Below are 27,026 nucleotides of genomic sequence, written 5' to 3'. Positions count from 1 at the left end.
ATCCCATGCTGACAGAGGCTGGCACCCTCTCTGTGCCAGCATCCTCCATGAGCAGCCAGTCCCCGAGCAAAGCCATAGCTAGTCCTTTACGAGACGCAGCAAGGAAGCTGGCATTAAGACTGCTTTGCTACCGGTTACGTTAAAAAAAAAAAAAAAAAAAAAAAAGCCAAAACTACCAAACAAGCCCCAAGAACAACAGCAGCAGCAAAATCCTCAAGCTGTGCTGGAACAGAAAGTAATTAAGAAATATTTCATATCTCCAAGCGGCCCTGAAATTTTTATTCCTGTGCATGAAGCTCCGTAGGCTCCTCACGGGCGGCTGCTGCTGCTGCGTTTCAGTGCAATAAATCCTGTTGCCTTTGGAGCCTGACAGCCAGTCCGGGATGTGATCAGAAAACCAACGGGTTCTCTCTGTAAGGTTCAGTCCTTGCTTGCATCAAGTCTGCTTATATCAACCAAGCCAGGGTGTGCTCCAGGAGCGAACCAGTAAGGCAAAAGGCTGACCTTTCTTGGGATGATAAAAGTCAGAAAAGATGGGGAGTGGGGTGAAGAGGAGGGATGGGGAGAGTGGGAATTTGGACAAATAAGCTCCCAACTGCAATATTCCCATCCCAAACCCAAGAGACTCACTCAGCCCTGTGACTATTTATGGTCCTGTCAAGGTCCAGAATTGAACTTATCTGGAAATAAATAACGGTCTGCTTTAATCTCGCTGCCAGCGAGCTGTCTCAGCGCCTCCCCCAGCGCGGTGCAGTCTGGCAGGATGCGGCTCGGGGCTGTGCGTGGTGTGGGGCTGCGGGAGCTGGGGCTCAGGCTCGGTGTCCCTGTGTGTCCCTGCGAGGCAGCAGCGGGTGGCTGTTACCCCACCTGTGTAGGCTTAGCTGAGACCAAATGTCCCGTGCTGTTAGCAGCTGCTCTGGGAGGGAGACAGAGGAGTAAGCAGTCTGTGTTTCTTTCTACTATTAATCATAAAAGAAAACATTTCTAAAACTGTGACCCAAATTGTTTCTAAAGCCATTAACTGCAAGAAAACCTCTAGTTATACCTTTGAATTTAGTTTGTTGTCTACAGGCTTAATTCTTCCAGGTCTCATTCCTGGGGAATCCTATTCACCCTCTCCTTCCCATCAATCTTATTCTCCACAAAATTCAAAGGACTACTGGTCTTTTGCTACATCATCTTAAAGAAGCCCAACAGAGCAGTCTCTCCTGCTAACAGCCAGAGCAGTGACAGTTATTAGCAGCTAAACCCTTTGGTAGCGCACACAGGGGGCAGGGACAAGACTTCTCTGGTTCCTCACCCTGCAGGTGATGGGGGATGTGACTTTGAGCCAGGCAGGCTCCGCCAAGCTCTTGGTCATGAGTCAGCTTGCAGGTTGTGAGTTCAGTTTTCTTGCTTTTCCTCACATTTGCCATTGGGTGAAGCAGTAAGGACAGGATGTTTTGGTGGGGGGGGGTGACTCCATCCACTTTTTTGTATTTTGGAAGAAAAGTTATGATTCCACATTGCTTTTGGATAAAAGCAAACAAAAACTTCCTTATTTTTAAATAAAGGCTTAATTTTGACTGCAGCTTTATACTCTATCTTGTTTCAGCTTTCACTTTTGTGTAACTACAGTTTTCAAAAGGAAAGTAATTTTAAGGTGAAAAACCCATCTTCTTATTTAGAGTGAATCAAATGGGATATTTAATTTCACCAATGATTTTTTTTTTACTGGGGAAACTTTGTCAACACTGAAAATTTTTCTTTAAGCAGTTTCCTGAGTCTCAAAGACCATGTATTTTTTTCTAAAATTCTTGAGTTGGAGTGTGCCCAGGTACATTCACTCTGTGGATGTTTTGTTCCTCTTCAAGTGTCGATAATATAAATGAAAGAACTTGTTGGACCTTGAAAGGCTTCTCATGAGGTTTTTCACTTGAGGATCATAGAGGAAAGCAAAAGCCCCAAAACCTTGTGGGAGGTACAGATTGAAGGGTGCTGCTTCTGCGTGTGCTGAAAACTCAGCTTCCTCCTGCTGTCCCAGCTGCATTGCCTAAGCTGCAGCAGCTGCCAACCAACTGGCATGGTCAGAGCTCCCTGGGGAATGCAGGCAGCTGCCATGCTTAAAGGCTTCCCCCTTCTATCCAACAGAGCACTGATTTGGGGAAACCGATGAAGTCCATCTCTTTACTGCTATTTCTTTTCCCCTCTTCTGTTTTCTTCCTTTCTGCTTTTTCTCTCTCTGTTTTCTTTCCCCTCCTCCTTCCATGCATGAACTAATTGATGTCTGATCTATTCAGAGGTTTGGCCCTAAAAAGTAACCTTCAGTTAACTGCTCACATAACTTGCCTGTCACTTTTGATAACAGTCAGGGCATCACTTTTGCAAGTGTTCAACAGTAAAATTAGTGCTTTGCTCTTGTCAAGCAAATGAGCCCTGAGGCTCATGTGAGAACCATTAACGATGATGCCACGGTGGGATTGGTGCACTGGGCAGCCCGCAGAAGCACGGTTTCTCCATTCACTGTGCCCCTGCTGAACAGTTTAGGTTTAATTAACCTGCATTAATGCCTGCTGGGATAGCATTTTCCATGCCTCCTTTTTCAGGGGGTCAAGTGGAGCTGGAGACAGCTGCTGGTGTCTCAGGTGCCCTGTGTATGTGGCTGGGATCCTGGAAATGTTTATGTCTGTGGTGTGGAAATAAACTCTGCTTATTATGCTCATAAAAACTGGTGGCTATAGCCTTGGGCTTTGCCAGACTTGCTGAGCTGCTGGAGAGAATTATTGACAGAACATAAAAATCCTACAGCGCGTGGTGCCAGGGTACATGACTGTGGTCTGTGATGCGTGTTTGTAAGGACAGCGGGCTGCAGCGCTTCTGGAAGATTCTACAGAGAGTGTGGAGGTGTTTCAGTTCTCCAGAAGTTATCATGTGCAGTCTATACAGTAGACTAATTGAGTTTACCTTCTAATGGCAAAGAACTCTGAGAATGTGATCCATCTTGCTGAGTCTGCACCCAGCTGTTGTCAGAAGTGTGAGCATCTACCAAACAGTAGTAGTACCCGAAGCTGTGAGGTTGCTGCTTTACTGATGAGTAACAGGCAGAGGCAGGTAACAGCTCCAAATCTGGCACTGCAGATCAAGAGGGTTCTGAGCTCTTGCAGGCGACTGGCAATATTGAAAAGTGGGGCTTGTTCACAGGTATTGTGGGTCCCTCACTAGGGCACTGTGGCTTTGGGCACAACCTCTTTGGACACAAGAGCTGGAGCCTGGCAGCCCTGGAGGCAGGCGAGGAGCTTATTTGTGGGTCACTTGATGATGGATGGCAAAATAGGCACAGGTAAAAACTCTGGCCACATTGGCACAGCTGAACTGTTGGAACTGAAAAAGAGGGAGGATGATTTATTTCCTGCATTGTGTGCTTGCTCGAGACCGTGGAGGTATACGTTGTTTAGAGTAGAACTGTTTATGAGGGGTCTGAGTCTCTTGGGACAGGAGCTAATGCATCGGATCTACCTTTTTAGAAGATTTGGAGCAGGTCAGTTTATGTCCTGGGATGTCTGAACCTTAAGATACACAGTCCTTCTCCTCTGTGGGAGCAGAAGCAGCAAGGCATCAACAATGTGATAGGAGAACCAGTATGGCTTCCTATTTCTGGGAACTCTGGGCTGCCTCATAGGCACTGTTGCTGCTGCCGCCTTCCTCATGCACCATCTGCTCATGCTTACTTGACTCGTCCACAGAAGAACTTGCCTGTCCTTGTTTCAACGTTGCAGTGCACAGACAGGCAACCAACCGAGCCCTGCTTCACCACTGTGAAGATTAACAAATCAGAGAGATAAGAAGATGGTTAATGGCAACAGCAGTGGCTGGAATGGCCAGGAGAATTTTTTCAGTGTTGTAGTAGCATCAGCAAGTCACTAAGTTTACCCTTCAGAAATTGCTCACAGAGAGAAGTGTAGGATGGCTGTCCTGTCAATGGTGTTACTTTGCCACTGGTGTCCTGCATTTTCCTTCCTGGCTGGAGATGCCTGGTCACCAAAGATGTGCTTTTTCCAACAGTGCTTTCTTGTGTCTTTGTGCGGCTTGATGAGCGAATGAAATGAATTACTAGTGAAGTGGTCATTAGCACATATTTACATAGGTTAATTGCATGGGGTAATGAAAGATCAATTTGATTTTCAACAGGGGTACTGATAGAGACATCTTCCTGACAGTGCTTCATGACATCTTTCCTTGACACTGAATTGTATTTTTCAGACCTCAGCAGGCTGTAGCTAAGGATTTAGCAAGGTCTCTAGGTCACGTCAAACCTTGCTTTTGTAGATCAGGGCATTGGATTTGGGTATGCTATGCACGTTGGGTGCCGTTGGGTCCAGTGAGGAGATTTCTAAGAGGCAAATTAGCATCACTCACACGTATAACCACTATTCTGGGTCCCTAGTAAACCACCATTGCACATTTTCATCAACAAAGATGAAGAATAGATGGGTTTAGGGTATCTGAGTACTTAAAGCCTACTTGTAATAGCCATAACTTCATTATTGCTAGCAAAAGTACATGATCATCCTATTGCCTGAGCTAAGTATGAATGGTTGTAATTTATCCTGTTTTTCCTGAGCTAAGCACCGTGTTACTCTTGGTAAACCACTACTGCTACCCAAGCAAACTAGCTTAGAGCTGGTTCTGTCATGTCTACATTAGTCTGCCATCTGCCACCTACACCAAACCTCCCTTTGGCTGCAGTCCAGGGCTCTTGCAGGCTTTGCAGATGCTCAAGCACCCCAGTGGCTGCAGGATGGGAGTTTAAATAAAACAGAGCATTGATGCGGAGATGAAATTAATTAATGTCCCTGCTATTAAATTATTGTCTCTAAGGGAAGAGTTTTATTTTGCCTCTAAGATGACAATGTTTCATTAGAAAAAAGAAGATTTGGAGGGCTCAAGCTCTGAAACACTTTATGAGGTTTATTTATAATAAGTAACAGTTGCATCATTTTTCTGGTGGTGTTAGTAGAATATAGAGCTTTGGCCCTCTACTTTTTGATAAGAGAATTGCTATGAAAATCTTGCTCTTGTGAACTCCTAGATTGCAACCAAGTCCTATCCATTTTTTAAGGACCACTTCCTCTACTGCTTCCACAAATCAGCTGAACACCTCAGCCATTCTTTTATCTATTTGTTTATTTCCAAAAATGTACGGGGAAAGCTGCACATACCTTTCAGAGGATGTATCAGATGTGGGCTGGTGATGAGAGACTCTAGTGGCTGATAAACTGCTGTCTGGAGGCAGGAAAGGACCCTTCCCTTGTTCTAGCCCGTACTGCTTTTGATGAGAAGAAAATTTTTTTGATTTTGTGTTGGTGGAGTTTTGCGTATTCCTTATTTATGGTTATAGTGAGAAGTGGAGCAAGTAAATGAGAAGTAAGGTAGTATTTAGGAAAAAACACTGGAATGTGACTTGGAACCCTAAGGGAGAGTTGCAGCCATTTGCACCCAGAGAGAAATGGGTCCACAATTTTTGCTGTGTGCCTGGTACCCACTGACCATCCTGCTGACATTGGCAAACTTCTTTAGCTTGTGATTACTGAACTAAATTGAACAACAGCCTTCTGTAGGAGTGGAAAGCTCAGGGCAGAGGTGCTACAGCCAGGAAGTTTATACAGCAACTGCCCATATGATTCCTAACTGCAGGCAGAGCTGTCATTTTCTCACTGTCAGAAGCATTAAATTAAATTAAAATAAATAAATAACCTCACCAACCCCCGCAGTAGACACCTCTATTTTTATTACATGAACTAGGAGAAAAAATGTACCTGGAGGTTACACATAATTCATTTAGAAAAACAGGAATAGTGAATATCTGCAGATGATGAAAAAATTCCCCAGTCCTTGGGGTTATTTGATCTGCTAATTATCCATACTTCAGAACCCATTATTCACACTTTTCTACTTTCCTCCAAGAAATCTATTTGGCAGACATATATATATGGTTTTCTGTGAGATCTGCAGAAACAAAAGAAAAGAAAAATTTAAGTTGTAAACTGTTAATAAAATGCAAACACACAGCAGTCGCCTTTGATGTTTGCCAGTAAGCAGATCGAGACAGAGATTTCTGCTGTGTTGATATCTTGGATCACCAAAAAAAAAAAAAAAAGTTTTGCAAACTTGCCTTTGCCCAGCTAAACAGCCAAGGGCAAACTACAGCTTCGTTTGGAAGCACGTTTGGCACACGCAGCAGTGGTGACTCATGTATATTAACAGCAGCAGGGTTTTGGATCTCCTGCACCTTGTTACTACAATGCCAAGCTATTCATCAGCGTAAACACTCTCCTCCAGACAAAAAGCCAAACTAAGGAGGTCTTGGGAGCTCTAATTTACGCCAGGCTTGATTCAAAACTTGCTGAAAATATTTACCTTTGGCTGAAATGGACTGAAGAACTACCTAAAATGTCCCGGTGCAGGTAGGAATCAGGCCCCAATCTGTGTATTGCATTTTACACCCTGAATAGTTTGCAGCATCATGGAGAAGGTCACCTTTGTGATGCAAAACTGCTGGTGAAACAAGACTGTGCTACATTCCGAGAGAGAGCTCATAGCCATGGGAAGGGGTCTATAAGGATGAAGGTTTGCTGACTGAGAGGGAGGGGGTTTATATATGCCCCAGTTTGTATTTTTTGCTGCATTGTTGGGCAGATTTCTTTTTGTCCTTAATGAATTCATGCAGAGATGGCCTCTTCAGCTTTGGAACATGACTGCCCTAATTGTGCCTTGATTCTTTCTTATAGTTGTGGCTACTCTCAGTTTTCTGCTGGGTAACTCCAGCTGCAACACGGTTGGAGCTATAGTCATGCAATCAAAATGAAGGAAAAGCCCTTGATGTCTTCCAGAAAGGAGCACAAATCTGACTCTGGTGTCACCAGCTCATGCTGGAGATGGTAACTGAAGTAAATGGTCAGATACGCAGGGGAAGGCTGAGAGTTTGATGTCTGAAGCACTGTCTCATCCTCCTGTTGGTTTGTCCCTCCACCTGCACATCTCTGCCCCTCTTCCTCCAGTGCTGTGGATCTGCAGGCATCCTTGGACCCCTGCAGGAGCAGGAATTAGCCAGAAATGGGCAGATTTTCCTTATTTGGTGCCCACTCAGTGAGTGCCTAGAGCAGCGCGTCACTCATCTTGCCCTTATTATGGTTGTATCGTAGGGAATGTGTTAAAAATGCAGCAGCTACTATTTGTTCTTGAAAAACATGGAGATCTTCTATCAGAATAAACATTTCCAATAGCGCGTGGCCTCTGTGACAGGTACAGGCCTAAGAGGGACTTAAACAATATACATAGAGCTAGAATTGACCTTCACCAGACTGGATTTCACTCTGAGCTAGAGAACAGTTTGTTAAAATGGGATTTCTATTGCTTCTCTCTATACACTGGCAAATACATCTTGTCTACTCAGGTCCGTATTTTCTGAGTGCTTCATTTAAACTCTGAACTCTGGAGGCAGATGAGCACAGGAGTCTGGTGATATTTGCAAAAAGTACTTCATACTCCATAGCTGGCAAGAAGAGACTAATAGAGCTTTAGTTGGCTCTGGGTAGAAAGTCGGGTGACATTTTCAGAGTCCATCTCTGTAAATACTGTTGTATTTTATGTCATGTCATGCAGGACAGAAGACCAGTTAGACATGATTTTCAGAGGCGCTGAGTAAGAAGAAGAGTGAGACATATTTTGAGGGACATGGACATATGTGCGTACAAAGGATCATGCTGAAAGACGGTGTACTCCAGATTGCAGAATTTTCTCCTTCTTTTTAATACACTTTACCTGAATGTTGGTGCTCTTTCAGGAACAGATCTATATGATGGGGATACACGTACGTTTCAATAGGGTAGGTTTGTCATGCCCCAAGGCAGCAAATCTGTCAAGGCTCCAATGGCAGACTGTCAGGCCAGGGAGCAGTTATCCTTGTCAACCGTATTTGAGATGGGTTGAATCTGGTGAGTAGAGTTGCATACCTGAGACACAAGCCGCATCCAAGAAGGAGGGAGCCAGCCTGGGGAGAGTGAGGTATTGAACACCAAAGGCTGGAAAGTGCACAACTGAGTTGTCTTATGTTGCAAAAGTGACTTTCCATATGTCAGTGATCTGAGCGCGAGTCCACTGAGGTCTGGTTATTTCAAAAACAGGATAGACAGCCAAAACACATCAGAGTCTCCTTGCGTTTGCCAAGTCTACCTGCAGTTCATGCAGGATGGAACAGGAGACAAAAGAATGGTGAGACTCTGGATGGTGATGTTGTGTTGTTCATTTTAATGTAGGTCAGAAAGTCACATTAGAACTTTGGTAGGGAATAGCACTTTGCACGAGGTCACGATGTAGACCAGCAAACAACTGACCCAAAACTGTTCATCTCCATTCATGCCAGCTGGCCAGGGCATGTCAGCCTAGCTGCAACTCAGCTCACACCCTCATAAAACAGTGGCTAAACTCCACCACTAGCATAAACTGACCTTTCTATAAACCTGCTGTGCTGCTTTATATCAGCTGAGCCTCTGGCCCAATCATTTTTAAATGCCACTGTTTGCCAACCTTGCATTGTTCCTGCAAACCAACTGAGTGTGTTAAGAGAGGATAATTAGGGAGAATGCAGTAATTAATACTGCTGATAATAACCCAGAGGTGTAATTTAGCTGCCTGACTTACCCTGAATTCCCTGGGCTGGAGGAGGAGTGGAGGAGGAGAAGGCACCTGCTGAAGTCTTTCATCGCAGCTTAGCTCTCTGCAGGAGGCAATCACACACCGAGCAAACAGAAGCCCCGAGGTCTCTCCTGAGCTGCTAATGATTGCCTTGCAGACTGTGATGGCGTGTCACTATTGATTATTTTCCTATTATAAACTCCTTCCTCTTGTCCCTTTTTGCCATGATCTGTTGGGTAAACACAGGAAACAAGTAAGTGCTGCTGAGGTTTGTGGTTATGAAGTGTTTGGAGGAGGAGGGGAAGCACTGATTCAGCTTCTAGTTTTAAGAAAGTCACTACAGCTAAAAGAAAGTCTAAAGAGACATGGTAGCATAATGATAAAAAGCATCCTTCAGGTCTATCAGAGCTTTTCTACATTGCCATTATAAGAAGTATTTTTTTAATGCTGACTGAGCACAGCTGCAGTTGGTAATTTATGTGCCAGTCCATGGTCAGGGCTATTTGTTTTTCATAACGTAATCACTCCAAATGTTTCACGACCTTCCTTTTCCCGGAGGTCCTTGGAAAGTTCCGTAGGTTCCTTAGGTCTTCTGTGGTGTCCTATTGGCTGTGGTAGGGTTGAACGTAGGAGAGATGAGGCTTGTTTCCCACCTTCTGGTCACACTACTGGCTTCTCATATGGAAGTCTCACATCACTGGACACCGCCAGATTGGTGCCGAGCTGCTGTCTGCAGTATTTCTTCAAAGTATTTCCCACCGCTTAGTCCAGAGCCAGCATTAATTTTGTGCAGTGCAAACTCCTCCTGTTCCCTGCAGCTTTTGCTCCAGTTCTAGTTAGACTGCAGTGTATTTACTTTTAGTTAGGTAATGCGGTCACTGATACCATCCTGTGCCTTGGGTTTTTGTTAATGCAAGCAGCTATTGAAAATTCACAGTATTGTGTTTTCCTACTCCAAATACTCTCAGAAGCTTGGGGGAACTGGCGTGCTTCTGCTCGCGTAAATGAAACTGTAGTTAAACACGTGCCAATGTGAGGTCGTGCTTTTTCTTCTGGTTTTTTTGCATGTGGCATTGGGACTGTCATTTCCTAAAACTTATTCTTTGCATGATAAATGAGTATATTTTATTTAGGACATTGGAGTGCACTCGGGAGACATGAGCAGATTTACTGACCTTCTCTGTGACCTTGAACAAGTATTTTTCTCTCCTTGGGTCTGCTACTTCCCAGAGGTTTTAAAACGAAATAATTGTCACTGATGTCTGTTATCAGTTCTTAGTCTTTTGACCTATCCTTCCTCGTGTCATGACAGTAGTACATCTTACCCTGTAGCTGTGTAGAAGTTGGACATCTAGTCTATATTAATTGTCTAATCTCCAAAGAATGATTTAGTCCATCCCAAAATAGCTTTCTAAAGAAGGTATGGTGAATCACTCTCCTGACTTGCCCTTTCTCTGTTCACTGAGTATTGTAGAAGCCTGAGTGGCTAATGAAACTAGATATCTAATTTTTAAAATATGTAAGTTTAGGTAAGAAGTCTACTCATAAAGTCACAAAATGAAGATGTGAGAGTTTTGTCAGCGAAACCTCTTCCTTTTCTCTTTATAGCGGATTTTAAAATTTTTTTTTTTTTTTTTTTTTTTTTTTTTGTGTGATACATGTCTTTGTTCAGCAGCAATTAATAGAGCTGCACAGCTTTCCTGGTGCAAAGATATCTGGTTCTCTAAGTCAACATGACGGAGAAAAGCAATGCAGGAAGTTTGTGAGAGGAGAAAGGCAATAAGAAAATGAACCTAATATAGTGAAGTCACAAAATGCTATCAGTGTCTAGCAGGGAAATAAGACAATAATCATTGGGTCCTGCTAGGATAAGTAACCTCGTTCCTGCCTGATTAGTGCTGGTTTTTTTTGTGGGGAGAAGGTGGTTCATGTTTGATTTGTCAGTAGGTGTATTATACTAACGCTTGTTGTTCTCTATGATGGTTAGAAAGGGTCTAGAGAGATGTTTTTCTTTTATTTTCTTTCTTGTTTTCCCTTCCTCTTCTGGCTGTCAGGGTGCGTTTGTGTCTTCTGGCAATGTTGGGGAGGTGGGAAAGATGTCAAAAAGAGGATGTAAAATGCATTTTAAAGTGAGCTGTTAGGAATTGGTTTGACATTTCTGACAAAGGGAAAGGTTACTGCGCACAGCTTTTCAGCTCCTATCTTCTTATTCCTTTTCTTGTCAATCACAACCGGAACCAGAGGAATTCCTCATCATGACTGGCTTGTCCCATGCACACGGTTAATCTGGCAGGTAGGCTTGACTTGCATACAGGCACTAATCACGCTCTGCAGGATGTGTCTAGCACTTTGGTTCGTCTGTTCTTACCAGTGTCCCCTGGGCTTCTGGTAAGCCAGCTGGCCAGCTCAGAGGTAGCCCTGGTCTATCTCCCCACCACCTCTTCCCTTCTTTATTGCAGGAATGAGAAATGCCTACTCATTCACACTTGTGTCCTGCAAGGACACCTTGATCCTCAAGTGAACTTCATTGACTGACTTGCTCCAGAAATTTAAGATTACAGATTTGGAGCTATCCACATAATCTAGTGAACTTTTGCTGTGCTAAGTCTCTGGTCACCTGCTTGGGGAGAAGGAAGACATTTACACACACAGGTTAGAGACAGAAAGTTTAGACACACACAAAAATTTGAACACACAAAATTTAAACACTATGTTTAAAGATAGCCCATAAATGGGCATGCCAAAATAGAAAGGAGGTGTGTTCAGGAAGGAGCTTTACTGGTGAAAAGATATGGCTTTTAAGTGCAGAAATGTTTTACTCTTGATGCTTTAAATTGCAAATGAGCTGAGCTTGAGACAAGGGAAATCAACATGCACAAGCATGTACTTTAACTAATAGTTGCTTACATCATGTTTGATTCCTGGATAACTCAGGAACAGGAGAAAAATAAAAGAATTTTTGCCAGTTCAGTTCATTACAAAGAGCAATAACTAGTTCTAACTAGCCCTTTATTTCTTCTCAGATCTTATCATAGGACTGGCTTAATAGCTTCAGTTTCCTGGTTTGTAATAGGAAAGAGTCAAGCACTTTCAATATTTTGGTAAAAATATGCAAACTTTATTGTTTTTCCAAAAGCAACTGAAAACATAAACTTATTTGGCGAAACTCTCAAGTGTCTTGTCTTTAGCTCAGCATTAACGTTTTCTGATGCAGAAAGATGCCGCAAACAAGTCTCATTAATTTCTTTTTCTTCTAGCCAATGCTTACGGGCTGTGTGGGTTTCACGTGGGTGGGAGGACGGTAAATCTCCTTAGAGTTTTTGCCGCCTCTTCTGATTTGCAGCTCTTGGTTTTGCTTTTTGTCTTTCTGGATTAAAACCAAAGGCAACATTTCTAGAGGCCCTGAGAAGTCCTCAGTGTCAGAGCTTTTCTTGGCAAACAGAAGAGCACAATTGCAAAGCAGAAAAGAAGTGCCTTATTTAGCAAGCGGTTGTTGCTCTCCAAGTTGATGAAACAATTAGCTGGAGATGATGCCCTGTTGCTATTCTGCTCTTTTAATAGCACCATAATTCTCCTTTGCCAGGACAAACCTCTTTTTAGCTAGAATAAACCAGGTGAAACCACACACGCCTTTTGTCACATTAGACTCTCTGAGCCTCACAGAGGGAAGATTTAGCTGGCAAAGGGAACCGTGTTCCTCCTGAAGGAGAAAACCAATCTACCAACAAGAATCCTCTCTGCCTGTTAAAGTAATTAATAAAAACTGGAGCAAATCCCCTCCTAAAAGTAGTTCTTGCAGCCAGAAAGACAGAATGTGGCAGACACTGGCCTTACTCCCCCATGCTGGTATGAGCAGTGCGTTGTCTGGTGAGCACAGGTAGGGGTGAGAGCTGCTCTGATCCACGAGCGACAGTTTTCCATACCCCTGACAGCTGCTATTAAGCCATACACAGAGAATGATGAAAAGCTCCTCTGCAAAGCAAGCGGTGTTGCCACGGATCAGGCCGGTTCAAGCAACTGTTGGGTTAGAGCACCATCCTGTATTTATTTGCTAGTGACTCCTTTCCACTGCTTCTGGAAGCAAATAGTGTTTGCCAGGCTGCAAGCTGAGCTTGATGCTAAATTTGCTGGAAACGCGGAGCAGCGGATGCCTCTTTACCTTCCACGCAGTTGCATATGGATTGATTCCTGAAAGAGTTTCTCATAAACATTTTGATGGCCCTGTTTTATCAACCACATAGGAAGGTGATCATAAAAAAAAAAAAAAAAAAAGAGACGAAAGAGGAAAGGGGATTAAAATTAACAGTGATCTCAATTCCCTGCGTTTCAGTTAAACAACCTCATTAATACTGTCTGCAGCGCATGTTCTATGTCTGTGCTCCCCTCTCTGACAGGTCCCCAAATCACATTCACTGCCATTCATTATGTGCAATGGAATAAAACATTTATTCAAAGTCATGTTTTATTCCTGGGAAAATATCTATTTCTGCAAGCTCCAGACATCTTTTTAACTATTAGCACTTCCCTTCGTGGCCCTGGGCTCCCTGCCCAGAAGGTGAGTTCTGCTGGTCTTGATGGGATGATGCCACCATGCAGGGTGGCCCTAGTGGGACAGACACAGGTTTCACAGTGTCTCATGCTTGCAGATAACACAACCTGGTTTTGAAAATGTAACAGTTCTGGAGCATTCTTGGCATTCTCGTAATTCCTCTCCATGTTACTGTGACAGGAACATTGCCAGCCAGTGTAAGGAGGAGTACGTTATATTTTGCTGAAGTCCTTAGAGTTTTCTTTTTTAATTTAGTGAGCTTTTGGTCAGCACTTGAATTTTAATTTAGGAATAGCAGTAATGAAAATGCAGCACCCCTTTTCTGAAATGCTCACTGTCCTTCTGTGATGAGAGTACACTGGGAATGACCCTTTTTTCTAAGTGAGGAACCTATGGCCCAAAGGTGCATATGATTATTTACTGGGCAGCGGAAAGCTGGACTCCAGCTCTTCCCTGCTTGCTTGACCAAGCTGCCATTTAACTCCTGTTAACTCAGGCATTGAGCGTGCAGTCTGTGAAAATGAGCGTCCTCTGATTTACCCTGTGCAGGGAAGGAAGCAGGGCTCGTTTCCAGCAGCCCTTTGCCACCGAAAGCCAGACAGAACCTGAACTCACTTGAAGATGAAACTTAGAGTGCTGAAGGCGGAGGTGAGTGCAAACACATAGAAAATGAACATTTTGAACTTTGCAGCCAGTCCCCAGCCCGCTTCTGTTATTGACACATTCAATAAATCAGCTCAGCAAAGGTGCAGACCGAGGAAGATTCAGTAGAGCTCAGTGACAGCTTTGCTGTTCAGACCCTACAAATCACCAAGGGAGCCTTGTTACCTGCCTGCAGGTGCCACTCAGGGCTCTGCAGCATGCGATGCCTCTCGCGCTATCCGGCTAGCACAAGGAAGATCTGCTTCACCCCTCTGCTTGCTTGTGTCTCTGCTAGAGAATGGCATTTCATTCCTGTGTCAATGGCTGTATGTAAAGGGAACGTCACAAAGTCCCGGCTATAAAACAGCTATTTAAAAACAGGACATTCAACAAGCAGCGGGTCCAAGAGAGTCTAGATTTCTGTATTTTCCCTTTTGCATCTAGGACCCAGTGCCACAGTAGCCCAGCTGTCCTCTTCTCGCTTCATCTCCCCTCTGATGTATCCACCACACAAGAGACGGGACGTGTTGCGACCAAGTCACAGCTGCCCGCAGTGCTCAACCAACAGCCTGCTCAAAATCAGCAAGAGCGGAGTTTGGCTCTGGCTCTTCACAAAACCTGTGAGAATGGTATAAGCGTTGAGACTCTGAGCCCTGCAACAAATTTGGCTGAAAGTGGCCACTGCATTTAGGAGTTATTAGGAGGGATAGTCTGTATGCTCTGGTAAGCCTTGTTTCCTGAGGAATCCAAGCTAAAATATTACTCAGGCTTCTTAAGGCAGTTATGCCCAAGTGCACACTCTACTTTAAATCAGGAAGCATGAAAGCAAATTAAGGTTTTAAATCACCATAGGTCAATTACCAAGTGGCTACTGCAACCTGTTATCTTTGCTGAACTACTGTGCAGGCGTGAACATCTAAATCAGTGCTGTTTAACCCAGAGCTCTCAAAACAGGACTTACTCAGTGCTGCTGAATCTCACCGCTCTGCAATCATCTTGCTTTCAAATTGCTGTAGGAACAATAGGGAAAAAAAAAAATCGTTTGCTGTGAGAAAGGTTCAAGTGTTCTTGTAGCTCCCAAGCAACTTTCTTTTAAGTATTCAGTAAGTTGCTTCAGTTCCTAGGATAGTCTGTGAATTTTAACTCTTCCAGCATCTGTAATTGAGAATATCTTTAAAATATCTTTGCCACTTTTCATCCCAGCTGGTTTCGTAACAGGAATTATTTCTTTCTTGCTTGAAAACTGGCTATCACTGGTCTGAACTGGGGTACTAGCCTAATTGTGTTTAGGGTCCTGTGTAGACTAGAGTTACAATGAAGTCAGAGTAAAAGTGCGATAACTTATAATCTAATTATAAAGCAGTTGAATTTCACAAGGCAGATGGGACCTTAAATTTCTGTTTTCATAACCCCAGATAGGAGAGTATGGCTTTGGGCTTTTCTGATCTACAGAAGAACATTGTTCCTAGAACTAGAAATGTCTCAAATTAGTTCCTAAAGGGAAAAATCTATCCAAAATTAATATTGTCAGCAGTAAAATAGCTAACTTTTGGGAAGAAGATAGTACATGCTATAAAAAACACGACCCCACAAACACAATTTTCCCCTATAGACTGATAATGACTCATTTCAGTGTCGAAAACATAATTGAATTGCTCCTTGCAGCAATTAGGAGAGTCTGTCGATGTGCAACTACTTAATTGTGTTTTGATACTGCGGACTCTCTGTGGCAAGCTGAAAGCACCATTTTGATGGTGAAATTAGTTGGTTTTTCCTGTTTATTTCTTTCTAAACTCCATCCTGGACCGGAATTTACAGAGACAGGAGAGTGGTGAGGATTTCAGAGACGACAGGTCTGAGTCTTTCTCAGCTGGCAGAAATGGTCACTGCCCCAATGGCTCGTTAAAGCTTTAGCAGCTCATGGTGTTGAACTGTGATTGCTCCCTGTCCACACCATTCAAGGTAAGGATGGTTAGCAAAGCGGTCTGGGTTAAACTGCTTGTGCTAATCCATTTGTTGTGTCTGAAGGGGATTAGGGAACAATCACATGCACAGCTTTTGTAAAACTGGGGCACCTTAAGGGAAGGGGAAGTGGTATATATCTGGGCAGAAGATACCATCTGAAGATGGCCTGGGCTCACTGTCTGCATGAAAGCAAACAGAATGGCTAGAAAAAAATTAGAAATATTACCTTCTGTCCATCTCTAAAAGGCGAATGGATAGGCACCCTCAGTAAGGCTTACTCCCCATGTTGGTTGTTTCTCTGCTAAGGGGAGTCTCAGAGGTAATCAGAGCGACTGCCGGATGGTGTGAGGTACCCAGGGAATGAAAGCTGTGCCCAGGAACATCAGGATTCCTTGTTATGGGATTGTGTAGGGAAAAGGCGGCACGTCTCTTTGCTGCTCTGGCTGCCTGCCACGTTTCAAATATGAGCCAGTTCTGTCTGGGCAGCTGGATCTGCTTGAGGACTCTGCCAATGACAAGGCAGCCAACTTGTGAGAGTGAGAGGTGGTCAAGCTGTCAGAAACCATCTCTTATTTGGAGCTATTGTGAAGGAGATACAAATGCAGAACTGGCTCCTTCACTCAGGCCAAGACCAGCACCCTGGGAAAAGAGGCATCTTTACCTTCCCATCAACCTTTGTGATTTGATATGGGCAAGTGGATGCAGAGCTTTGATCCTAGAATCCAGTGCTTTGGGAAGGCTTCAATTTTTTATTGTATTTTATGTAGCATGCCTTCGCTTTAGAGCTGCAAAATTATCCTTTTATCTCAAATTCTATTGTTAGCCAGCTGCAATAGTCACAGGCAGCAGTTATGTTAGCACAGTCAACCTGTGGCATCCCGGTTGAGCGCATTATGAAACCATCAAATGATCTGATTCAGCTGCTGAAACATCCCAGAGGACAAGCTGTGCCCTCCAAACCAGCAGATTTGGAGCTAGATCAGAGTGTCTTCAGAGCCCAAAGAGAGTTCAGATCCAGGGCTGCTCTCAGGCCTGAATGATTCACGGCAGGATCTGGGATGAGTCTCTGAAACTTCTGCCATGAACAAAGACGAGTCAACCTGGTCATTTTTGCAGCTGGTATCTTGTCTGAGTTGTGAGTTTAGCACATTGTGTTAATAAAATACTGAGTTTCACGTATGATGATATACTGATATTTTTGCAAGAATTATTTTGTTATCATAAAAAAAAAAAGAACGTAATCTGAGTCAAAATGACTTGTCTGGTCTTGGCTGATTAGCATTGATAAGTGGATTTGGAGAATTCAGTGAAGTTAGGAATTGCTACTGTCTGGCAACTTCATATTCATTATGAAAGTCTAGCAGGAGTTTCAGTCATGCTGCTTTGCACTGGGAAACAGTTTAGCTCAGCTTGAGACAGTGTGGGAACAGTCACAAACGCCGTACAACGTGCCTGTGATGCCACCAGGGAGAGACTGGTTTCAGGAGTGGTAATAAGTGCTGGGAGGCACATGAACCCATAAAATAGCTCAAAGGAAGTCAAAAGAGGTATCCCTCTCCCTTGTAAGGGGTAAGAAGAGAAGCTAGACAGTCTAGTTGGGTCATAACACAAGAGAAATGGGAATGTCTGAAGGATGTGTTTTGGGGAACCGAAGAGGTGCCAGGTGCTGTTTAAAGCTGCGGGAGCTGCCTTCCCAGCGTGGCAGCACTGTTAGTGACTGCCGCACCCGGCTGGCGCACCGGAGGGATCTGGGTTCGCCGGGGTTGTTGGATGTCAGAGAGCATGTCGGGCGCTCCTTCGTGCGTGCACGGATTGACTGGCACGTTCCCCATGCGTTACATGTCATCGTGCATGCCGCTTTAGCCGGGGCTGTCGGTGCCTCTTGGGAGGTGTCACGGGCTGTGTTCCTCCTCTGGCTGCTTAAATCCAATTTCTGAATGAATTTCTAGCCAAAGGTATTTCCTCGCAACCAAAGGGACCAATAAACTACTTGGGGTTTCTGCAAAACGAGGAAAAAAAATGCATCGTTGAAGAGAATAGGTATTTCCCATAGAAGTATTTCGTTTTCCTCACTGTGCTGTAGAGATCAATAACGCATTGCGTCTGAGCATGGGAAGCAGCTGAGCACTCTCTCTTTTTCCTGGTCTGAATGAAAAGGAAAGGAAAGAAAAGAAAAAACAACCAAAACCCCCAAAGGTCATGGGTTTGGTTTTGCTTTCCTCACTTAAAACAAAAAACTCAAACAAAACAACAACCAAATCCCCAAAACATCAAAGTAATTTATTTTGGCAAATGTACCAATTCACCATTTGGGAATAAAAATTTGGTTTTGAAGTGGTAAAATAAGTCCAGCTGGGATTTAATGAATTTTCTTTAGCTGAAGCTATTCCTGTTACAGCCTCTGCTCCTGCACCGGTGGAAGCTGGGAGCAGGGTTAGAAATAAACTATTTACCTGCATAAAAATACTTACTTCAGATTCACCTGATCTAATTCTAGGCCTTTGTATTTTTTGGCTCTATTTCTCATGGTAAGTATGCTATTGGTGGAACTGGACAATAAGAAAGAGGGTTTTGATTTTTTTCACAGTATGAATGTATGTTTCAATTTGTGTGTTTCATGTCGTCCCCCTTCTTTAAAGGAGCCAAACTTTGTTTCAGACAAAGACCTGAAATAAAATGTCATGCTTTGCCTCAGGAAGCTGTGTTGGTTGATGGGCAGTTCTCAAACTGTCAGTGAACCACGTGCTGGGGTGGTCACAGAGTACTAAGAGCTATTCATCAGCACAGATGGGGAAACTGAGGCACGGATGGATTTCCCTTCCCCAACATTTGGTGGCAGAGCTGGCAATGGGACCTGGTTCCCTTTGGTACAGCTCCCTGTCTACTGGACCCCTAAGCCTTTCCTTTTGCAATTACCGCAGAGAACAAATATTACCTTTTACATGTGCTGTTAAGGCAAGACTGAGCACAGGGTCCAAAATCTCTGGGCACAGCTCTGAAACTGGCATTCAGCTGAAGAAGGAAAAAAAAAAAAAAAAAAAAAAAAAAAGACTTCTGGGGAAGCAGGAGTACCAGCTGAGCAAGGCTCAGCAGGTCCGACCTGTGTCTTGAGTCCTGTCCATAGCATCCCGGTCCTTGCCCAGGTGGGGGGGTTTGGGCAGGAGGACCCTGTTACAGCGGTGGGATGCTGATTCCTTTTGCATTGCCGAATCCCTGGTGGCGTGGGTTAATTGAATGGACATATTTCATTAAACAAAGCCTTCGCCATCTGTTCCGTCCCAATTATACATGCAGGAAAAGAACATATTTCTCAATTACAATGGCGGGGGGGGGGGGGGGGGGGGGGGCGGGAAGATATCAGTGGTTTCAAATCTTGTAGAGTTTTCCTGTAAGACAGCCTCACAGCTGGGAATTTTAGTTCCTTTCTTGGTCCCAGCCCCCCAGATCACTCACTTCCCTCCCTGAAACAGCAGTTTGGCTGGGCTGAGAGGCAGGAACTTCTGCAGAGAGGTGTCCCTAGGTGGTCTCACGCGGCAGGGCTGTTTGCTCTGCTCGTGCCTGGGACCAAGGCAATGGGGAAAGAGCTTCCTATGAGGTCTCACACTGTTTTACCTTCCTGGTGATGGAAATCCCACACTGATGCTATGTTGAGTCCCCATCTCTTCCTGAAAGAAAGCACCCTCCAAGCTGAACTGAGATATTGTGTAAAAGAGCTCTTAGGTTTTTTATTGCAAATAATGGTGTTACACAGACAGGCAAAAGTTGTCCTCTGGCATTAGAAAGCCAGTGGTGTAAATCACTGTTTCTGGTCATGTCCTGTGTGCCTGGCTAAGAGTGTGTTTAGTTACCGCTCCATCCACTTGCTTGTGGTGTTGGGAATCAGTAGCTATCAGCTGGGAGAGGCAAGAGGTGGATTCAGAGGCAAATGTCTGATGTTGTCCTAGTGTTACTGCTCAAACGGCAATAAAACCCTTCCAAACAGAAATGTAGTTTAGAAAGCCAACAGTGGTTTACTCAGTGCTGGGTGCATGGGGGATTTCTCCTCCTAACATTCACACCCAGCCTACAAACATACACATATTTATATTCTCAAAACATACATAGTTACAATTACATCACATAGTTACATAGTTACTGTGTAAAACTTTCTCTCTTTGCTTTTAAAGCTATAGACTTAAAGAAATTCAGAGAGCATGCCCTGTGAAGGGTGGTCGTACCTTGGAGGCGGGTCGCTTTTAGAATGGAGGTGTGTTTTGGTATTAGATTATAATGAACGAAGTTCACGCAAAGGACATGATTTTGACGGAAAATGAAATATTACTTGGCTCATGTACCAACCAGGCAATTTATCAGCTCCATGGTACCACCAAGCTCTCAGGTTCTCATTCTTAAAATGTTTTTATGGGTTACCTGTTAGGTTGGGGCTGTACAGGGGCCATAGCAGCAAGACTGGTTACTAACACCACAATCGTTCGACCATTACCTTCCTGTTGCTAACAATCTCATCACCTTGATCCCATCACCCTGGTTACAAAGACTATACACAACCTATCCCATCACCATAGTTATCCATTCGGTTACACTAAGAGATGATTTCCAAATCACGAGGCAGGTTTGTGCTGACCTTTAGGAGGCAGAGCTGATTTGTTTCGTTGCTGTGCTGTGTTTTTTCTTTATGTTCCCATTAATCATTTTCAGTCAAATGAAACCTGCAAGTACGCAATGTGCAGAACTCATTTCATCAAGCTCGTCTGTGTGTGTGTGTTTGTGTGTCTTTAAAAAAATACCGCAGCCAATTCTGTTAAATTATTAGTCCTGTATTTCTCAAATTTACTGTCACCCTCAGGTAAAATTGCTGCTGCAACTAAATAAAACCTCTGGAAATGAATTCTAGCTCCTGACAGCCCTTAAGCCCTTGAGGCATTTAAGTTCTGGATTTAGCGGCAGGATTATTACTTCAGTGCAGCAGTTAACCATGTCTTTAAGCAGAGTTGCTTGTAATAGTCAGTCCTGATTCCACAAGGATTTTGCAATGAGGACAGGGAAATAGCCCCTTTTGTTATGTACATCTAATGTAAGGCATGGGATCAAGCATCCCACGCTGCTTAAAGGACCCACTTTAAAGTTGCAACCTGAATTACTTTGCATCTGGCTCCTGCTGCACTGTGTATATACCTCAGTTCCCAACTAGGGCCTTCTTGGCAAAAATATCGATGCACTTTTCTGTTTGTTTGCTGGTGGTGTTGCTTTCCTAATGGCAGTAGCACCGCAGGGGGCTTCATGTTGCTCTCGCTGCTTTTTAACGGTTTCAAACTATCTTTATTGCTGAAGCCGGCTTGTCCGTCTGCGCAGGTTCAGGAGGTGCTAATGGGGACTTGCACGGCTCGGCTAACCCGGCTGTGGCCACGGGGCCAAGAGTGCACTGGGGATGGCAGGAGGAGCTGAGGGGGGCTGGTGATCGGGTCCTGCTCCCAGATACCAGCAGAGAGAGATGCTGGAGCAGGAAAGACGAGTGAAACAAGCCAACGAAGTTGAAGCTGTGCAGAGCGTCAGCAGGGATGTGTCCTTTTCTTCTTTATTCATGTTAATCCTGTAGTAACATCCTAGGCTACCCTCTAGAGACTTGCGTCTTGGGCTACTGTTCTTTTGCCAAGAGAGTGTCGAAGCATTTCATCTCCCATTGCGCCAGAGAGGAGAGGGAGCACACCCTGGGTGACAGTGCCCGAGGTACGGTGGTGTGCTTGGGGAAGGAGATCCATGCTTGGGAAACCAGGGGTGGTACAGCTAGCCAGAAGGTACTGTGCTGATTTGCCACTGGAGATAAATATGCCATGGGACAAACGGTGGAGAGACTTATTGATAATACCTGTGGCCTTGGCAAGCACTTCTGGGATCTGAAGTTTAGCAGAAGGTCCCTAGTAGAAAGAGGCAGGAGACAAATGACACCATTCTCTTTATTTTGTAGTTTCTCTGAAGCAGATCTTAACTCCACGTTAGTCTTAGTCCTGATTAAATCCCCTGTGTGAATACTGATGAATTAATGAGCACTTGTACTCTGAGAGAGTTTCTGGCCAGCTTCAGCCAGGGTTCTGACTAACCATCAGATAGGGTTAATTGATGTTTGAGCAATTTCAGTATTCAAAGGTCAGCATGGTCTCTTTCTCTCTCCTACCCACATCCCAGCTTTCACAGATTTGAAGACACCATCAGCATTTGGAAGAAGGAAAAACAAGTCTGACAATCCAGAGCCAGTTGCATTAGCAAAGAGCCCAAACAGATTTCTCTCACTTGTTATTTGTGCCCAGCTCCTGATCAGTGCAGCTGCAAGACATTTATAAACAGACCTAAAATACATCCGTGCTAATTGCTGACAACTTTGCTTGAGGACCAAATCCTGAAGTAGACCAAAGTGGTGATGGTCCCCAAGCTTCTTAGAAGATGCCTGTTTCTCAGCTCACAGGCAATATTGGTCAAGTCCTTAATGGAGAATCTGTAATTCAGATTCTTAGCAGTGAGACACTGAATTACTAAATTCTGTGGGACTTTTGCTAGCTCCCAGCTTGTCCCTCACCCAGGTTCCCAGGGCAGAGGATGCAGAAGCAGGCAGTGTAGAGGGGGTGAGGGATGGAGCCAGCCGTTATCGAGCTGGAGTTTTGAGCATGGGCTTTGCAGCAGCCCTGGTGACACTGCCAGCTCAGTGGGCAGCCGCAGCATCAGGCATGGCTGAAGCAGAGGTGGCAGCAGCCCTCCGACCAGCGCTGGGTGCAGGCAGTGGCTCTAGCAGAGGCAGGTAATGCCAGAGGTGAGCAGGGGACTGCAGCGCTGTCTCTGCTCCATGTGCCTTGGGAAGGTTTATGAGCTGGACGCCGGGGCTGCAGAGGAGTCAGCCAGGATTCAGTGCGGTGTCCAGGCTAATTATGCCTGGATTCTGTGCTCAGTAACGCCGCAGCACTGAGCCCATGCACACAGATGTCTCCACCCCTCACTCCACTGAGCCGCGTAATGGAGAACTGACTGTTTGTGACAATTTAGAGCAGTGCTCCAGCTGGAAGGCCAGTGTAAATTTGATGGCATGATGAGAATAGTGAGGACATAACTGATGGGCTTTGCATTTTCTAGCTAGGAATAAACAAATTCCCAAGCATCACAAATTTACAATGAGCAAAAAGCTTTCAGCCCTCTCCTCAGTGTGCTTGGATATCTACTGATAGGCCCTAACACAATATTAGAGGCCAGCCAAAATAACTTCTACAAACTTTATACACCGAACAGTGCACAGACACTTCTCTGCTTTCATGCACATCTTGGATCTAGGGCAAAATGTGTGCATACCTTAGGAGAAGGTACATCCTGCTGTGGAAGGCACACAGACTGTGTGCTTCAGCTGGAAGACAGAAGAATAGGCTCCTGTTAATGTCCAGTGGCCTCACAGAGCCAAAACAGTCTTGTCGACTGTGGCCAGTTCAGTCCTGTCCCTTGTACAGCACCGAGCACATCTGCCTTCCAGTTCTGGACAAAGCTTCTGGGTGCCACTGCTGAAACAAATAATTTCCTGGGACTCAGATTTTAGACAGGGACATTTGACCAGCTTCTATGGACAGTACATAGCAGGATGCAAAGAGAATCCATCACAGCGTCAAGCTGTGCTGCCCAGGAGGAGGAGGGAAGGAAGTCCTGGCACGTAGGACCTTCATGGTTGTTGAACAAGAGATGGGCACAGCTGGCATTGTGCTCTGGGATGGGTTCAGAGTTTGCTGCCGCAGATCTGGGCTGCGATTACATTGCAGACCTGAGAGTAATGGCTAATTAATCTGCTGAGTGATGGAGAAAGGGGGCAAACCTGCCCCTCCTGGGCCTTATCCCAGCCACAAGCACTACAAGGTCCTGCTCTTTGCAAGTGCAAAATTGTGTAACCAGTAAGTGTGCCACTGTATCCCTGCTCAGGACTGGAAAGCTGTGAGCAGCTTTCCACTCCTCTCCTGGTGAGGTTAAACAGAGAAAGGGGGTACCCCTTCCCCTCCCCCTTTCTTTCCCATCTTCCCAAGCTTAAAATCCAGATAACTGCTACAGAGTCCAAAAAAACCCTAGTTCCTCTGGTTGTATTCCTTTCCAGAGAAGTAAATTGTGTATGTATGCATGTATGACACACACACACACAAATGATGCATTTTAATTATCCTCATAAATGATGAGGAACGTGCATCTGGGCATGACTGTGAGCCAGAACAACGCATTCACTTGCTCACTATTGCTTTATCCCTTTTGACCTTAATTTGAATCCCTCCGAGCTGGATGGTTGCATCTGTCAAGGCGGCTGTACCTTAACCTGCTGGGACCAAACACCTGACGCAGGAAAACTCTGTGCCATCCATCTCTACCTGCGGCCTCGTGTTACTTGATGTTCTCCCAATTCCTCCTTCATTGCCCCCACCCTCCCGTGCTTCATGCGCTCAATCTGCATTTGCCCTGATTACTTTAAGCAGAGGCTGAGCCTGTGCAGCGCTGTCCCCTGGCCCTGATGCTGCAGCAGAACTGGGGATAGACTGGCTGCTGGGGCCGTCACTGTAGGCAGGGAAGTTGTGCAGGAAAATCAGAAGGGTTTCATTATTTCTACCACCATCACTTCCCTAGCATGTAGTGGGGCTGATGAGCTTGTCAGTCATCAGACAACAGCAAGACAGAAGGTCAGTTATTACTAACAACGGCCAAGGAGCTTGATCTGAGTAGCGTGACCGTGCTGTTGTAGAGGGGCTCTGACTCAGTCTGTTCCTTTGCATAGTTTTGCTGTAAAACTTTTCCATCTTGGAGCCCATCTCCTGAAGATCTTCCTGGCCTAATCTGCAAAATGATCCTCCCCTTTGAGTGAGTGCCATTTCAGTAGTCAGTCACAGTCTGAGGCCCTGCGGGCTGTTTTTCTTTAGGTGGAAGGGTATGGAAAGGGATCGGGGTGAGGGGGTGCAGTCTATGAGGTGTGAGCAGAGGGCTGGTGCCTGAACCCTATTTCTAAGGGCTGTCTACATAGGTTTTTTATAAACAGCTCCAGGCAAGTGCTCCCAGTGCCTGAGGGCAACTGGACACCCTAGAACTGTAAGTATTAGGGAGTTTGTGAGCTTGGGTTTACAGAGGCCTGATGCGAAGGGGGTGATTGTGCTGATACCCCAGCAACATCACCATATCATATGCCTGTGATATCCACATTAATAACAGTGAAATCAGCCCTAGACTCGGCTCTGTGTTTGGCCTCACAGTCTGGTCTCTTCAGCCTTGCCTAAGCTCAGTGCTTTTCTGCATCTGCTCTTCCCTTGCCTCCCTCTTTCCTTGCTCTCCGGTCCCTCTCTCCAGAGCAGGGCAATAGTTAGCATCTCTTCCTTGGCGATGGGGAGGGAGACGAGCTGGATGTTGTGTCCCAGCCCTCCCCGCTCTGCAGAGCTGCTTTTCATTCTTGGCTGATAGGAATTAGAAGGCCCCAAATTGAAGCATGTCCCCACGCTTCCCCCATGAGGGAAGACCATCCTGGGGTTTACCACAACCCACCCTAAGAAGAGATTTTTCTGAAGTCCTGTGCAGCTTTGCAAATGGCCACAGTTTATCCTTTCTGCACCTGGTGCGGCCGTGGGGATAATACCTTGCAGCATCCTCACTCCCTCCCTGTAGCGCTTGCTGCAAAGCCCCGGCAGGGATGGCTTTCTCGGGCTGGACAGACCCTGTCATTTTTCTGGCTCTTTCCAAGCAGTGCATCAGTGCCGACCTTGCCAGACTGAATCAGAACAAAAGAGCGGCAGCTCTTCTCGTTCCCTTGTTATTTATTTATTTTGAGGCGAATGGGGGGGAGCCTGGCGGTATTCGGCTTCCTCCTCGGGAGGCAGGGTTAGCAGAAGGTCTGCTCAGATGGTGCGTCGGGCAGATGGCTTGAGGTAACCCCCAGGGCAATGCTGACTAAAGAGCACAAACCGTGCTGGGATGCGACCAAGTGGAGGTCTGCGTGGGAAAGCAGAGAGCAGCACCGACCCCGTCCGTGGTGCGTACCCCAGCAGATTCCTGCCTTGCTAGCAGCGTGGTCCGCGGTAGCATTTGGGGGGATGCAGGCACCATCTGGCCAGCGCTGCTGCCCTCCTTGGCAGGAGGAGGTCTGGGAGCAGTGGCGGGGGCTGCTGGTAGACCGTGAGCTGTTGATCTGCGTGCCCTGGCTGGCTCAGCATGCGAGCTGGGCTGGAAAAGCCATGAATGTCTCAATGATGGGAAGAGAATGAATTATAGCAAGGATGAAAATTGGTGATGGTTCCCTGTGGAAGTTGGGGGCCAGAGAAGGCTGCATCGTAGTGAAAATTATCTGGAATTGAGGGTTGGGTGGGGTTTTTTTTCTCTTTAGCTGATTTGTGATTAATACAGCTGCTTTTATGAAGTTAAATTCCTCAGCTTGAACCTTACTCTCTGCATCCAGGTGCTGCAATACAGCTGTGACTATTGTCTACCAAATGCTGCCCTTTGTTACTTTGTCTTTTGCATTGGTTTCATAAGAAACCAGACTGTGAAAACACAATACCACCAAACTTAGATACAACAGGTTATTTTGCAGTCAACAGGATAATTAATTGCTCAGTACCCCAGTCTCTGCTAACATTGCATCTGTTTGAAGTACATTTTTCAGTGAAAAGATGGCTCTGCATAATGTATAAAAAGTCTCATTTCTATCAGTATACCTGGCCAACAAGGGCTGAGCTGGAATTTGAACTTAGTGGAAGCTCACTTGCTTTTACCACTTATTTGCTATTTTAAAGGTGGGGTGTTACTTTTTTTTTTTTTTCCTTCCCTTAAAAGGGCTGTGACTGCCTTTTTGAAAAGATGCAGTGCAAGGACTGGGGAAAGAATAGTGGTTGAAAATACTTAATTGAGCTATTGGAAAAAATAATTTATGAAAGGAAAAATAACTATCCTAGTCAGTGCATTAACTCATGTCATGACTTTTTAACGACAGTGTTATAGGTTAATTAGTATGTGCACTGTCCTTATGCCTACCAGAGTTATTCACGAGGGATCATGGTCTCATCAGGTAGGACTCCCATAAAAGACAATACTTCTATAAGTGGTTTAATATCTGTATGCATGCATGGAAATTTTTTTGCTTTTATCAGCAGAAAAAGTCAGATAGTAAAGCGACCAGACATGGAAATACTTCCAAGTGACACAAACCCTGCAT

Source organism: Balearica regulorum, chromosome 14, assembly GCF_011004875.1.
Source record: "Balearica regulorum gibbericeps isolate bBalReg1 chromosome 14, bBalReg1.pri, whole genome shotgun sequence".
Lineage (NCBI taxonomy): Eukaryota > Metazoa > Chordata > Aves > Gruiformes > Gruidae > Balearica > Balearica regulorum.
This window is presented reverse-complemented; position numbering follows the sequence as displayed.